At 44.9% G+C, this 16,811-nt stretch overlaps 1 long non-coding RNA gene across 1 annotated transcript in view; it reads left to right on the top strand.

The window, feature by feature from the left end:
- LOC121556235 overlaps nt 1–9,942 on the top strand; it is a 31,057-nt gene extending 21,115 nt beyond the window's left edge. The window contains exons 2-3 of the long non-coding RNA XR_005998122.1: nt 9,626–9,688; nt 9,808–9,942. This is a non-coding gene — a long non-coding RNA (uncharacterized LOC121556235). The remainder of the gene's footprint in view (nt 1–9,625; nt 9,689–9,807) is intronic.
- The last annotated feature ends 6,869 nt before the right edge of the window (nt 9,943–16,811 follow it).

The following is a 16,811-nucleotide window of genomic DNA, read 5'->3' on the forward strand; positions in this document are numbered from 1 at the left end:
GGCATTCGAAGGGGGACAATCCGGTGGCTGAGGACTGGAGGGTGTTGTGGGCATATTCAGCCCAAATGATATAGGTGGCCCAAGACGTGGGATTACTGGCCGCCATACACCGCAGGGTGGTCTCCAGATCCTGATTAATCCGTTCCGTTTGGCCATTAGACTCTGGATGGAACCCCCGACGATAGGCTGGCTGTGGCCCCAACAAGCCTGCAGAAGGCCCCCAAAACCGGGACGAGAATTGGGGACCTCGGTCAGAGACCACGTCCAGGGGAATACCAAATATCCGGAAGACATGGTTCATGAGGAGCTCAGCAGTCTCCTTAGCCGAGGGCAGCTTGGGCAGGGGAATAAACCGGGCAGCCTTAGAGAACCGGTCTACCACCACTAGGATGACGGTGTTGCCCTGGGATAGAGGAAGTCCCGTAACAAAGTCCAGAGAAAGGTGTGACCATGGCCTTCGAGGAACAGGTAAGGGATGGAGCAGTCCCTGGGGGTCGCTGGCGTGTCGACTCTTCCCTGGTTGCACACAGGGCAGGCCTCAACATAGACCTGCACGCCTTCTTGATGGACGGCCACCAAAACCGCCGTCGGAGGAACTCCAGTGTGCGAGCACTGCCTGGATGGCATGTCAAGGGCGACTCATGACCCCACTGCAAGACGCGGCCCCGAACAGAGAGAGGAACGTACAGGCGACCGGCAGGACCACCGCCTGGATCGGGCTCCTGGACAAGAGCTTCTCGTACCCTCTTTCTAGTTCCCACTGAAGAGGTGCGACGATCCTAGACCTCGGAATAATCGATGCCAAGGGCTTCTCTTGTAACTCGGGAGAATAGACTCGAGACAGAGCATCCGGCTTGACGTTCTTGGTGCCAGGTCGGTAAGTCAGGAGGAACTGGAATCGATTAAAGAAAAGGGACCATCGTGCTTGCCGAGGGTTCATCCGCTTAGCCTGTTGGAGATATTCCAGGTTCTTGTGGTCTGTGAGAACCTGGAAAGGGTGCTGAGCCCCCTCAAGCCAATGGCGCCACTCTTCCAATGCCAGTTTTACCGCAAGCAACTCTAGATCCCCCACGTGGTAGTTGCGCTCGGCCTCAGACAGGCGGACGAGACATGAAGGCACAAAGGGTGTAATCTCCCATCCGCACCCCTCTGTGACAGGACGGCTCCCACCCCCACCTCTGAGGCGTCCACCTCCACCACGAAAGGTCTCTCTGGGTCAGGGGTCACCAGAATCGGAGCAGACGTGAAGCGGCGCTTGAGATCCTCGAAGGCCCCTGCTGCTTCCGGACCCCAGTGAATCTTGGTCCCTCCTCCCTTGGTAAGCGTCGTCAAGGGGCTACCACCGAGCTGAAATTCTTAATGAACTTCCGATAGAAGTTAGAAAAGCCAATGAACCGTTGAACCTCCTTGACCGTGGCAGGTGTGGGCCAATCGTGGACCGCCTTGACCTTCTTGGGATCCATCTCTAGGTGCCCGGGAGTGACAATAAACCCGAGAAACTGAGTCTGAGAAACATGAAATTCACACTTCTCAGGCTTAACGTAGAGGTGATTGTCAAGGAGCCTCTGGAGAACCCTGCTAACATGCCCCTCATGCTCCTTCAGTGACCTCGAGAAGATGAGGATATCGTCCAGGTACACGAAGACGAACAGATTAAGCATATCCCGGAGAACATCATTAATCAGGGCTTGGAATACGGGGGCATTGGTGAGCCCGAACGGCATCACCCGATATTCATAGTGCCCCCGTGGGCGTGTTGAACGCCGTCTTCCATTCGGTCTCCTTGCCGGATCCGCACGAGATGGTAAGCATTGCGGAGATCCAGCTTAGTAAAAATGGAAGCCCCTTGAAGCAGCTCAAAAGCAGTGGCCATGAGAGGAAGGGGGGTATCGATTCCGAACCGTGATCTTGTTGAGTCCCCGGTAATCAATACAAGGCCTAAGACCCCCGTCTTTCTTTTCAACAAAAAAGAAGCCCGCCCAGCCGGGGAAGTAGAGGCATAGATGAGGCCGGCTGCCAAGGACTCCTTAATGTAGGTGTCCATAGCTGCGTGCTCGGGGAGGACAAGGAAAAGATCCGACCTCTAGGAGGGCAGCACCCAGGGAGTAGATCAATGGCACAGTCATACGTGCGATGAGGCGGTAAGGAAGTAGCCCGGGCCTTGCTGAACACTGCCTTGAACCGATGGTAAACACTGGGGACTCGGGAGACGTCAACAGACTCTTGAAACTGGGTACTAGGGGCTGAGGGACTCTGAAGCATGCAGGTGAGTTGGCAGGCGGGACCCCAGCTTAGAATGGTGCCCGTAGGCCAGTCGATCTGGGGATTATGTCTGCATAGCCAAGGGTGACCCAGGATAATAGGATACTCGGGAGAGTCAATGAGATAGAAGGTCTCCTCCTGCTGGTGTTGAGAGATGGTAAGTCGCAGGGACTGAGTCGCCTCGGTAACCTTTCCTGGTTCCAGAGGTCTGCCATCTAAGGCTGTAACTGCCTGGGGTTGAGGAAGTAGTTGGGTAGGGATCTTAAGTTCCTTAGCCAAGGTTACATCCAGGAAATCACCTGCGGCACCGGAATCGATCATAGCCTGGACCCGATGCTGGTGGCCCCCAGGACAGAGTGGCTGGAATAGCCAGGACAGCGTTAGTAGGAGGCGCTCTAACTCTCCCCATCACAGCCCTCCTGTAGCTGGGCGGGGACAGGCGTTTCCCAAAGCTCGGGGCAAGTGGAGCGGAAGTGGCCGGCAACCCCGCAGTAGAGGCACCGACGTTCCCTCATCGCGACGTTCCCTTTCGTTGGGAGAAAGCCTGGAACGGCCTAACTGCATGCTCTCCGGGGAATCCTGGAGCAGTTCAGGAGCCGGGGCAGCTCTGAATGACGGAGTCCAAACAGGAGAAACAGAGCTGCTCAGAGGAACTTGGGAATGAGACACCTGACGGCGAGCCGTTCTCCGCTCTCTTAGACGATTGTCCAGGCGGATGGCCAAGGCTATGAGGGACTCGAGATCACCAGCTGGTTCTCGGGTGGCTAACTCATCTTGAAGGGGCTCAGATAACCCTCCCTGAAAGCAGACCCTCAGCGCTTCATCATTCCATCCGCTCCTTGCTGCTATGGTCCGGAAATCAATGGCAAAATCTGCCGTGCTTCGGGGCCCCTGACGGAGAGACAGTAGGCGCTTGGAAGCCTCCCGCCCACTGACAGGATGATCGAACACCCGCTTGAACTCTTCTACAAATGCAGCGTGGGAGTCACAACAGGCCTCCTGGGACTGCCACACCGCAGAAGCCCAGGCGAGCGCCTTGTCTGAAAGAAGGGTAATGATGTAGGCAATCTTGGAACGGTCTGTGGGAAAACTTGAGGGTTGGAGCTCGAAGGTGAGGGAGCATTGGGTGAGGAAACCCTGGCAAGAGCTTGGATCCCCAGAAAAGGGCTTGGGAGGTGGTAGTCGGGGCTCCGCCAACCGAGACGACCTGTCGTCACTGGGGGGTGACCTGGGGGAAGGGAGAGGACCAGGGAGGCGTTCAAAGAGCTGGCGGAGGGAACTCATCATTTCGGCCAGGAGTTGAGAATGACTAGCCATCAGCTCCTCTTGTCGGCTGAGAACGGCTTCATGGCGCTGGAAAGAAGCCTCATGTCGAGTGATCACCGCCAACAGGTCCGGGGAACTGAGTGTTTCTGGGTCCATGATTGACTTGGTTATTCTGTCACAAACCGGGCTAGAAACTCCGGTCTCAGATGTGGAGAGCTGGGGGTACTACCCCTTAGCCACAGAGGAGGTGTTGTAGGACCCAAATGAAACACCCAAGGCAATACTCCAGGCAAGTAGATTTAATGTTCCAAAACAGGAGGCAAAACAAAACAACTCCACGAGGGGAGAAAAACAAACTAAAGATAACTTTGAACAACTTACTAGGACAGACACGGTGGGACAAAGCAGGAGACACATAGTCAGGACGCAATAACCAAGTGAGAAACAAGGGGAAAACACACAGCTAAAATACACAAGGGGAAACAAGGCACAAATGACCTGGATCAAGCTAATTAGGACACATGAGGAAGAACTAAGGCAGAGGGGAACACAGATGACCTCTAGAGGCCCGGAGACAATCAGGAGGCAGGAAGCTGACACACACGAGGAAGAACTAAGGCAGAGGGGAACACAGATGACCTCTAGAGGCCCGGAGACAAACAGGAGGCAGGAAGCTGACAGAAAGAGAAGGAGATATCGTGGATGTAGGTCGGGGTGCCTTGTAAGGATCAGACGACGAGTGAGTGAACTGCCTCTTCCATCAATCCTATTAGCCAATGTTCAATCACTTGAAAACAAATTGGACGACCTATGATTACAATTATCCTACCAACGAGACATTAAAAACTGTAATATCTTATGTTTCACCGAGTCGTGGCTGAACGGCGACATGGACAACATACAGCTGACGGGATATACGCTACATCGGCAGGATAGAACGGCTGACTCCTGTGAGACAAGGGGTGGAGGTCTGTGTAAATTTGTAAACAACAGCTGGTGCACAATATCCAATACTAAGGAAGTCTTGAGGTTTTGCTCGCCTGAGGTATAGTATCTCATGATAAGCTGTAGACCACACTATTTACCAAGACTTTTCATCTATATTTTTTGTAGCTGTCTATCTACCACCACAAACCGTTGCTGGCATTAAGATTGCACTCAATGAGCTGTATAAGGCCATAAGTAAACAGGAAAACATCCAGAGGCAGCGCTCCTAGTGGCCGGGGACTTTAATGCAGGGAAACTTAAATCTGTTCTACCTAATTTCTACCAGCATGTTGAATGTGCAACCAGAGGGAAAAAAACTCTAGACCACCTTTACTCCACACACAGAGACGCATACAAAGCTCTCCCTCGCCCTCCATTTGGCAAATCTGACCATAACTATATCCTCCTGATTCCTGCTTATAAGCAAAAACTAAAGCAGGAAGCACCAGTGACTCGGTTAATAAAAAAGTGGTCAGATGACGCAGATGCTAAGCTACAGGACTGTATTGCTAGCACAGACTGAAATATGTTCTGGGATTCTTCAGATAGCATTGAGGAGTACACCACATAAGTCACTGGCTTCATCAATAAGTGCATCGATGACGTCGTCCCCACAGTGACCGTACGTACATACCCCAACCAGAAGCCATGGATTACACTGCACTGAGCTAAAGGGTAGAGCTTCCGCTTTCAAGGAGCGGGACTCTAACCCGGACGCTTATAAGAAATCCCGCTATGCCCTCCGACGAACCATCAAACAGGCAAAGAGTCAATACTGGACTAAGATTGAATCGTACTACACCGGCTCTGACGCTCGTCGGATGTGGCAGGGCTTGAAAACTATTACAAACAAAGGGAAGCACAGCCACAAGCTGCCCAGTGACACAAGCCTACCAGACGAGCTAAATCACTTTTATGCTCGCTTCGAGGAAAGCAACAATGAAGCACGCATGAGACCACCAGCTGTTCCGGATGACTATGTGATCACGCTCTCCGTAGCCGATGTGAGTAAGACTTTTAAGCAGGTCAACATTCACAAGGCCACAGGGCCAGATGGATTACCAGGACGTGTACTCCGAGCATGTGCTGACCAACTGGCAAGTGTCTTCACTGACATTTTCATGTCCCTGACTGAATCTGTAATACCAACATGTTTCAAGCAGACCACCATAGTCCCTGTGCCCAAGGACACTAAGATTACCTGCCTAAATGACTACCGACCCGTAGCACTCTCGTCTGTAGCCATGAAGTGCTTTGAAAGGCTGGTCATGGCTCACATCAACACCATTATCCCAGAAACCGTAGACCCACTCCAATTTGCATACCGTCCCAACAGATCCACAGTTGATGCGATCTCTATTGCACTCCACACTGCCCTTTCCCACCTGGACAAGAGGAACACCTACGTGAGAATGCTATTCATTGACTATAGCTCAGCGTTCAACACCACAGTGCCCTCGAAGCTCATCACTAAGCTAAGGATCCTGGGACTAAACACCTCCCTCTGCAACTGGATCCTGGACTTCCTGACGGGACGCCCCCAGGTGGTAAGGGTAGGTAACAACACATCTGCCACGCTGATCCTCAACACGGGGGCCCCTCAGGGGTGCGTGCTCAGTCCCCTCCTGTACTCCCTGTTCACCCATGACTGCATTGCCAGGCATGACTCCAACACCATCATTAGGTTTGCTGACGACACAACAGTGGTAGGCCTGATCACCGACAACGATAAGACAGCCTATAGGGAGGAGGTCAGAGACCTGGCCGTGTGGTGCCAGGATAACAACCTCTCCCTCAACATGATCAAGACAAAGGAGATGATTTTGGACTAAAGGAAAAAAAAGAGGACTGATCACGCCCCCATTCTCATTGATGGGGCTGTAGTGGAACAGGTTGAGAGCTTCAAGTTCTTTGGTGTCCACATCACCAATGAACTATCATGGTCCAAACACACCAAGACAGTCGTGAACAGGGCACGACAAAGCCTATTCCCCCTCAGGAGACTGAAAAGATTTGGCATGGGTCCTCAGATCCTCAAAATGTTATACAGCTGCACCATCGAGAGCATCTTGACTGGTTGCATCACCGCCTGGTATGGCAACTGCTCGGCCTCCGACCGCAAGGCACTACAGAGGGTAGTGTGTACGGCCCACTACATCACTGGGGCCAAGCTTCCTGCCATCCAGGACCTCTATACCAGGCGGTGTCAGAGGAAGGCCCTCAAAATTGTCAAAGACTCCAGCCACCCTAGTCATAGACTGTTCTCTCTGCTACTGCACGGCAAGCGGTACCAGAGCGCCAAGTCTAGGTCCAAAAGGCTTGTCAACAGCTTCTACCCCCAAGCCATATGACTCCTGAACAGCTAATCATGGCTACCCGGACTATTGGCACTGCCCCCCCATCCCCACCCTATCCCTCTCTTTTACGCTGCTACTACTCTGTTTATTATTTATGCATACACTTTAACTGTACCCACATGTACATATTACCTCAATTACCTTGACTAGCCGGTGCCCCCGCACATTGACTCTGCACCGGTACCCACCTGTATATAGCCTCCCTACTGTTATTTTACTGCTGCTCTTTAGTTATTTGCTTTTATTCTTTAAAATAAAAAAATGCATTGTTGGTTAAGGGCTTATAAGTAAGCATTTCACTGTAATGTCTACACCTGTTGTATTCGGCACATGTAGCAAATACAATTTGATTTGATTTGAATGTTCCACCTCCAAAAGGTCACCCAACTAACTTACATTTACATTTATATCATTTAGCAGACGCTCTTATCCAGAGCGACTTACAAATTGGTGCATTCAACTTATGATAGCCAGTGGGACAACAACTTTTTTTAAATGTTTTATGGGGGGTGGGGGGGGTAGAAGGATTACTTAATACTATTCCAGGTATTCCTTAAAGAGGTAGGGTTTCAAGTGTCTCCGGAAGGTGGTCAGTGACTCCGCTGTCCTGGCGTTGACACAACTGTGGGAAGCATTGGAGTCAACATGGGCCAGCATCCCTGTGGAACGCTTTCGACACCTTGTAGAGTCCATGTCCTAATGAATTGAGTCTGTTCTGATGACAAAAGGGGGTGCAACTCAATATTAGGAAGGTGTTCCTAATGTTTGGTATACTCAGTGCATTTCGCAGTGCTTCTGAGTCTACAGGTGCCAATGATTTTGTTGTAGAGCTGTGAAATGTGTAACCAAGAGAGACTGTTGTCTAGCAGCACACCTAACAGCCTAGTCTTTTGAACCTCTTCTATGTGTTTCCCGCCAACCGTTGTTTCTTCCTTCTCCTCTTCGTACATATTAGCAGTGCCTTGGTTTTCTTTGTATTTAGCACTAATTTGTTTTGGGTTATCCAATTTGAAATACTTATCATGTCAGCTTCAAGAGCCTATTTTAGCTGCCCTACAGAATTGCCTGTTACATAGATATTGGTATTGTCAGCAAACGTGGTTGCCATAGAATTGGAAAGCACCAGAGGGAGATAATTTGTGACTCGTTTCAGGAAACTAGGGGTATGTAGCGCGTCACAACTTCACAGGAGAGCCATTTAAACGTAAACTTTTTTAAAAAATCAAAATGTTTTTTTTTGTTGCAGAAATGCGTCTGGAACATTTGAACTTTCATGTGCCTTAATAACAAACGTGTATGCCATCTGTAAATATGAATACAATTGTTAAATTACGAGCCTAGTTGGTTTAGCCACAGAAAAAGACAGCAACCTTCCCTCTAGCCATGATTCGCTGAGATAGTGAGTGGGCTGGACAAGCCGAGAGATGAGTTTGGATTGGTCTGCCATGTAGCCCGCTTCTATCTATAACATGAGCTGATCAGTATTTGTAGGTAATCCTTTCTAACGCAACTTTTTTGAAAGATATCACGTGGTAGAACTGCATAAGTGTTGCTATCCACTTTCTGGAGGACCGAGTTTTGAAATCAGTGAAATTAGAGGCCTTGAAATACATACACAGGTACACCTCCAATTGACTCAAATGATGTCAATTAGCCTATCAGAAGCTTCTAAAGCCATGACATCATTTTCTGGAATTTTCCAAGCTGTTTAAAGGCACAGTCAACTTAGTGTATGTAAACTTCTGACCCACTGCAATTGTGATACAGTGAATTATAAGTGAAATAATCTGTCTGTAAACAATTGTTGGAAAAAGTACTTGTGTCATGCACAAAGTAGATGTCATAACCGACTTGCCAAAGCTATAGTTTGTTAACAAGAAATTTGTGGAGTAGTTGAAAAAATTAGTTTTAATGACTCCAACCTAAGTGTATGTAAACTTCCGACTTCAACTGTATTTGAAGGTTTGTGTCGAATTTGAATAGGTTTTTAAGGGTGGCTCTAAAGTTATCTTCATAAGTAAGCTGTGGCTGTCACGGCTTTTGAGAGTCTTGATGGCTCGCAGTGATGACGCGAAAAATTAACTATTGATTGAATTAACTATTGATTTCTCACGAGTAATTCACTTTACACTCACGATTGATAATTTATTGTTTTTAATCTGCGAGGGAATCTCTACCCCTGGTGGAAAGACGCTGTATGGCACAAAATGAGTTGCATAATGCGTGCCGTACGTTACGTCGTGACACGTCACAATGTAACGTACAGCGTCAGAGGGGTCTGTTTTTTCAACTTTTCTTGAATACTATTGGTCTATTACCATGTCAATCAACGCTTGAATAGAAATGTAGTTTACACCCCGGATTTTGATGCCAACACAGTCGCTACAGTCCAATTAGTTTTCATTGCAGCCTCGTTTGAATACTGCGGTTACGCAAAATGTGTATGGAACACGGTTAGCTACCAGTAGCTATCTATTGGATTATAGATTTCGAGTTTTTTTTTTTGCATGTTCAACTAGCTGGCTAGCTATATGAATACCATTTACATCTAGCAAGCTAATAATTATGACGCTAAATGTTTGCTAAATCTAGCTAGTTACCTTGTAGTGTCTGCATTGCCATTGTTGGGCTGGAAGCAGGTTAAGTGTGTACATGTCATTGTATTACAGCTGTAGCAGTCAACAGGCAATAACAAGCTAAAGGACATTATTTAATTCATGTTTTAACCAATTTTTCTGGAATTTGTCTTTCAGCATGAAACTGTTCTCTGCCACCAGTACAAGGAGATAATCAACGGTGTACAAGCAACCCTTCAGGTATTTTGTCTTTGTTATACTTTGAGTTTATTGCTTGAACTTGGGGGTCAATTAATGTTATCGCTGTTATGCAAGGTTTTAATGTCTTGTCTATTTTTGTCTGATTTCCTCCTTTACAGCTTCAATTGTCTGGAACCTGGTGGTGTTGTGGCCAAGGAGCTTTCACTCAGATGGAACCAGGTTTCAGCTGCTGTGCAATGTTGACGTCCACAATTGGCCCAGTGTCGTCTGGGTTAGGGAAGGGTTTGGCCGGGATGTCCTTGTCCCATTGCGCTCTAGCGACTCCTGTGGTGGGCCGGGCGCATGCACGCTGACACGTCGTCAGTTGTACAGTGTTTCCTCTGACACATTGGTGCGGCTGGCTTCCGGGTTAAGGGAGCAGTGTGTCAAGAAGCAGTGCGGCTTGGCAGGGTCGTGTTTCAGAGGACGCATGGTTCTCGACCTTCGCCTCTACCGAGTCCGTACAGGAGTTGCAGCAATGGGACAGGACTGTAACTACCAATTGGATATCACAAAAAAAGGGGTAAAAGTACAAAAAAATATATATATAATAATAAAAAAATATATACAGTATTTTATTGTTGAAATATTTTCTTAGTTTTTTAAGCACTATCTCAATGCTTTAGCAATGTGAAGAGATGGGTGGGTCTAAGGCTTTAGAGGTTGTGAACAATGCTAAATGGGCTAAATGGGCTAATTGGGCATAAACAAAGAGAAGCATTGTAGCTGTTCAATGTGAAAGGTTATCTTTATTATACAACAATAGGCCATTTAATACCGTTAATGGTTTGGCTAATGTGGTAACTTGGTGAGATAATGCTCAGAGAATCCATTGTAGATTTTTCGCTTTGTTCTTGAGATTTTCCGGATTGACTGACCTTCATGTCTTAAAGTAATGATGGATTGTCATTTCTCTTTGCTTATTTGAGCTGTTCTTGCCATAATATGGACTTTTACCAAATTGGGCTATATTCTGCATACCAGCCCTACCTTGTCAAAACACAACTGATTGGTTCAAACACATTAAGAAGGAAAGATATTCCACAAATTAACTTTTTACAAGGCACACCTGTTAATTGAAATGCATTCCAGGTGACTACCTCATGAAGCTGGTTGAGAGAATGCCAAGAGTGTGTAAAGCTGTCATCAAGGCAAAGGGAGGCTATTTGAAGAATAACACTTTTTTGGTTACTACATGATTCCATATGTGTTATTTCATAGTTTAGATGTCTTCGCTATTATTCTACAATGTAGAAAATAGCACAAATAAAGAAAAACCCTTGAATGAGTAGGTGTTCTAAAACTTTTAACCGGTAGTGTGTATATATATACGGACTCTGACATTGCTCATCATAATATTTATATATTTCTTAATTCCATTCTTCTACTTTCAGATTCGTGTGTATTGTTAGATATTACTCCACTGTTGGAGCTAGGAACACAAGCATTTCGCTACTCCCGCAATAACATCTGCTAAATATGTGTATGTGACCAATACAATTTGGATATGATTTGCCTGCCGCAGTTGTTCTAGAGATGTCCAGTTTGCAGCCGAACATGCAACACAGAGAAGACTAGAAAGGGGACCCCCAGTGTCACGCAGACATGCCCTCGCTGTGAGTATTTAAATAGAACAGGGAGGACACTTATAATTTAGTCACTTAGCAGACACTCTTATCCAGAGCGACTTACAGTTAGTGAGTGCATTCATTATTTTTTCATACTGCCCCCCCGTGGGAAATCGAACCCACAACCCTGGCGTTGCAAACGCCATGCTCTACAAACTGAGCTACCAACTGAGCTACATCCGACTTGAATTAGGTTGGTGACATTTGACCTGGTCAAATTTCAAAATGGTTTAGAGTTTTGTCCCAATTCAACTTCATAACCTAGCCTGGTGGAACCAGCCTGATCATTGCGTTTAACATTCTAATTCACTTCACATATCATGATATCTGAATGCAGCGATCAGGTCGGTTCCACCATGCTAATCATAACCACCATTGAAAATGTAATCAGTTCTCTGTGTGAGTGTTTGTGTTTGACCGTCCAATATTTTTGCTGAGGGGCCAGGAGCTGATCTATGCTGCCATGCCCATCAATGGGGCACTGGCAAAGGCCTCACCTCTTGCCTGCTCACCAACGGTGGTCGATGGGGAGACCAGAATTATGTAGGTTTAGTCTGAACTAGGGCTGTTGCGGTGACCGTATTACCGCCACACCGGCGGTCACAAGTCATGAAGGCAGTCAAATTCCACATGACTGTTTAGTCATGGTATTTAGGCTTCTCCAAGCTCTGATGCTGCTGCTGGTCATTAGTAGCCTAACAAACTTGCTACCTGCCTGGTACTCAGCACTCTATTGTCCCTCTAATCACTCTGACATCAATGCAAAGTATTCGAAAATAAACCGTCCTCCATTCGCTATTTAAGTGCATAGATTACGTTGTTTTTTTTCCTGCTGCCCCTGTTTCGATACAGGTGCATGATAATGGTCCATTCTAAATCAAAACAAACGTCCCACATCAATTATTTAGTATATGTAAAGACAAGATTAAATCAAGAATAGTCTGATAGGTGACAATATTAGCCTATAACCTGTGAATTATATATTATCACTTGTGAATGATGCCCAGCATAAGAAACAATGCGTTTTTTGTGTGACTTTTTCCGAATCACAGTCGCACACCTCATGTAGCCTAGCCCATAGGCCTATATGTTTTAATAAGGTTTGCATCACAACTAAAGTGGCCAAATAACATCTTAAATTAAGCACATTCATCCGCTTTACAAGGGGTGTAGAGCCTAACTGGCATATATAAGCAGCGCGCAAGTTTCAAGTTTGGGGAAGATAATTTTCACCATAAAAATGCAACTTTATTATAAAAGCATTACATGCATAATTGCATTTGTGGTCACTTTTGATAATGTTTTTTTTTCTGCTAATGGAACATTTGTGCTTATAGCCTACTACCATGTGTGCATTTCTATGCTTATAATTTGAAGAAATAGCCTAATAGTTTATTAACATTTTAAGCTAAACCTTCTGATCAGTTGCGTCAGCCACATTGCATAAAAAAGGTTTTTTGATGCTAGTGGTTGTATTAATTTGGGATCTATCGCATCCCACAACTGTCCCAGACTATGTTTGGAATATTTATTTCTCGCACAGAATAGAATAAGTTGACTTTTGTACTATGGGGGATAGTAGAATCTCCTGAGTGGCGCAGTGGTCTAAGGCACTGCATCGCTGTGCCACTAGAGATCCTGGTTCAAATCCAGGCTCTGTCATAGCTGGCCGTGACCGGGAGACCCATGGGGCGGCGCACAATTGGTCCAGGGTAGGGGAGGGAATGGCCGGCATGGTTGTAGCTCAGTTGGTAGAGCATGGCGTTTGCAACGCCAGGGTTGTGGGTTCGTTTCCCACGGAGGGGCAGTATAAAAAAGAATGTATGCACTCACTAACTGTAAGTCGCTCTGGATAAGAGTGTCTGCTAAATGACATAAATGTAAACATAGGCTAGTGCTTTGGCTGTTCGTTAGGCCTACTCATCTTGTTGGCTGACGAAAAGTAAATGTGGACAATATGTACTTCAGAATTGGATAATGACTCGCCCAGTTGCATCCCCGATGTGTCTGTCTTCACTTGTAGCCTGTGAGAAAGATCTGATCATGTGACAGAGATCCATGTGAGTGAGAGGCGCTTCGGATTGCGCAGCACACTCAGGGAGAAGGACACAATGCAGCGCATGGTGCAAAAGGCATGGATTTCTTTAGGGTGCATTACGGCCACAAAGGCAAATTGTCTAATTGTGAATGAGAGACTATTGAAATGTGTACAGCCTGCACAAAAAACAAAGCATTGCTCATGCCTTTCAAGCGACTTTTTTCAAATCATTAGAGTCTCATCATGCAGCCTTACAATGTATTAAAAATCAAAACATATAGCCCAACGTTTGTAGAACAACTAAAGTTACATTAATAACTCCAAATTAAGCTCAACACAGAATAGCCACACCCTCAAATCGTTTGGAGAAAATATTTTTATTTTATTCAGCTTTGTTCAATTGTATTCTTCATACTATGAAATAATATAAAATAATGCCACGGAATTATAAGCAAGTCTGTTAAATGAATTTGTGTAGCCCACAGCCATTTGGTATAGCCACATCAGGACCTAACATAAGGACAACTCAGAGTATGCTATTATTTTCTTCTGAAATAGACTACATTTTCTTCATATCATGCTTCTTTAGACCTGTCTAAAATAAATAATGGATTAATTGTGAAGGTGTAGGCTATATTACATGGATTTATTAGACTTTTAGAAATGGCTTGTAGGCTATGTGTGGAAGCCAGGAGATGCTAAATGTGTTTATGTTCATAACTCCAGGTTAGCTAACTCCTGACTCCAATTAGCTTTTGGAGAAGTCATTAGCCTAGGGGTTCACATACTTTTTCCAACCTACACTGTGAATGTTTAAATGATGTATTCAATATAGACAAGAAAAATACAATAATTGGTGTGTTATTAGTATAAGCACACTGTGTTTGTCTATTGTTGTGACTTAGATGAAGATCAGATCAAACTTTATGAACAATTTATGCAGAAATCCAGTTAATTCCAAAGGGTTCACATACTTTTTATTGCCCCTGTAGGTCACTCAGGAACATTCAATGTTGTCTTGGTAAGCAACTCCAGTGTAGATTTTCCCTTGTGTTTTAGGTTATTGTCCTGCTGAAAGGTGATATTAGTCTCTCAGTGTCTGTAGGGAAAAAGACTGAACCAGGTTTTCCTCTAGGATTTTGCCTGTGCTTAGCTGTATTCCATTTATTTTATCCTAAAAACTCCCTAGTCCTTGCCAATGACAAGCATACCCATAACATAATGCAGCCTCCACCATGCTTGAAAATATGAAGAGTGGTACTCAGTGATGTGTTGTGTTGGAATTTCCCCTAACGTAACACTTTGTATAATCTTTTTGCAGTTTTACTTTAGTGCCTTATTTGGAATATTGTTATTCTGTACAGGCTGCCTTCTTTTCATTTAGGTTAGTATTGTGGAGTAACTACAATGTTGTTGATCCATCCTCCATTTCTCCTGTCACAGCCATTAAATTCTGCTAACTGTCTTAATAGATGTAAAGTCCCCTGTTTTGGGGACCTGTGTTGTTCTGGTACCGGTTCCGACCGACTTGTTCACTTATAAATTGATATGTAGACACCATAGATCAAAATGGATTGCATTGAGCGGTAGCCCTGATTCCCATGGACATAGGAGTATGTCTCTTCTGCCTGTGGGAAGATGTGAAATCTGACACCACTTGAAGCTGGGATGTCCCTCCATTTAATTCGTTCTTCCTACTGTCCTTTAACTCCTGGCTGAACCCTATGTCACAGCCACTAACAAAGCACATGCATATGCCTGGAATCCTTACATCATAATGCAGCAGGAGAGAGGGGTTCCATTGCTGTAGCACATTCAAAGATCTATTTATAGCCAGTAATCTAAAATAATTAATAGATTTTAACCAAAAAACACTTTCTGTTTGTCATAGACGGACAAGATTAATATGAGCTGGAAGGAGAGTTCCTAACGAGTTCAGGAAGCCAAGCTAGTGCTCTGTGAGACGTTCACAGCGATGGGGGAAGACGTTTTGATCAAGAGAGAACTTTAGACAATATGCACATTTTCTCTAATACTAAATATAGAAATAGTTGTTTTATAAATTGATTATACTATATTTAACAAAAAAATAAGTAATTTCAAGCCTTATTCATAAAGTTTTATTGAATAGGAAATACATCATATAAATTATTTCATATTTTCATATTTGTGTCATATTTGTACTGTGTACTTGAGCTTGTGTCCTCAAAAGTAACTACACCTCAGCAATTTAAATCTATTTTTACTAGAAAAGTTAGATTTGAACCTTTCTTGGAGTATGCAGCATTACTAGCTATTGTTTATGGCCATCTCATGACAGATCATTACTTTTGGGGATTACTTAGATTACATTTGTTATTACATTTAGTTACATTTAAGAGGTTAAAGTCAACATTGGCCTCATGGTGAAATCCCTGAGCAGTTTCCTTACTCCCCAGAAACTGAGTTAGGAAGGATCCCTGCATTTTTGTAGTGACTGTGTATTGATACAGCATACAACAACAAATGTATAACTTCACCATGCTCAAAGGATATTCAGCATCTTGTGAGCCATTGCAAAACATTCCTGGTCTTTGTGGTTGAATCTGTGCTTGAAATTCATTACTCGATTGAGGGACCTTACAGATAATTGTATGTGTGGGGTACAGAGATGGGGTAGTATTTAAAAAAAATCAAGTGAACCAATACTATTGAACACAAAATAAGTCCAGGCAATTTATGTGATTTGCTAAGCACATTTTTACTCCTGAACTTATTTAGGCTTGCCTAAATAAGTTATTGACTGAAGACATTTTTCCAACAATTGTTTACAGACAGATTAATTTCACTTATAATTCGCTTTATCACAATTTCAGTGGGTCAGAAGTTTACATACACTAAGTTGACTGTGCCTTTAAACAGCTTGGAAAAATTCCAGAAAATGATGTCATGGCTTTAGAAGCTTCTGATAGGCTAATTGACATCATTTGAGTCAATTGGAGGTATACCTGTGGATGTATTTCAAGGCCTACCTTCAAACTCAGTGCATCTTTGCTTGACATCATGGGAAAATCAAAAGAAATCAGCCAAGACCTCAGAAAAATAATTGTAGACCTCCACAAGTCTGTTTCATCCTTGGGAGCAATTTCCAAACACCTGAAGGTACCACGTTCATCTGTACAAACAATAGTATGCAAGTATAAACACCATGGGACCACGCAGCCATCATACCGCTCAGGAAGGAGACGTGTTCTGTCTCCAAGAGATTAATGTACTTTGGTGCGAAATGTGCAAATCAATCCCAGAACAGAACAGAAGATGCTGGAGGAAACAGGTACAAAAGTATCTATATCCACAGTAAAACGAGTCCTATATCAACATAACCTGAAAGGCTGCTCAGCAAGGAAGAAGCCACTGCTCCAAAACCACCATAAAAAAGCCAGACTACGGTTTACAACTGCACATGGGGACAAAGATC

This window comes from Coregonus clupeaformis, chromosome 4 (genome assembly GCF_020615455.1).
Source record: "Coregonus clupeaformis isolate EN_2021a chromosome 4, ASM2061545v1, whole genome shotgun sequence".
Taxonomy (NCBI): Eukaryota; Metazoa; Chordata; class Actinopteri; order Salmoniformes; family Salmonidae; genus Coregonus; species Coregonus clupeaformis.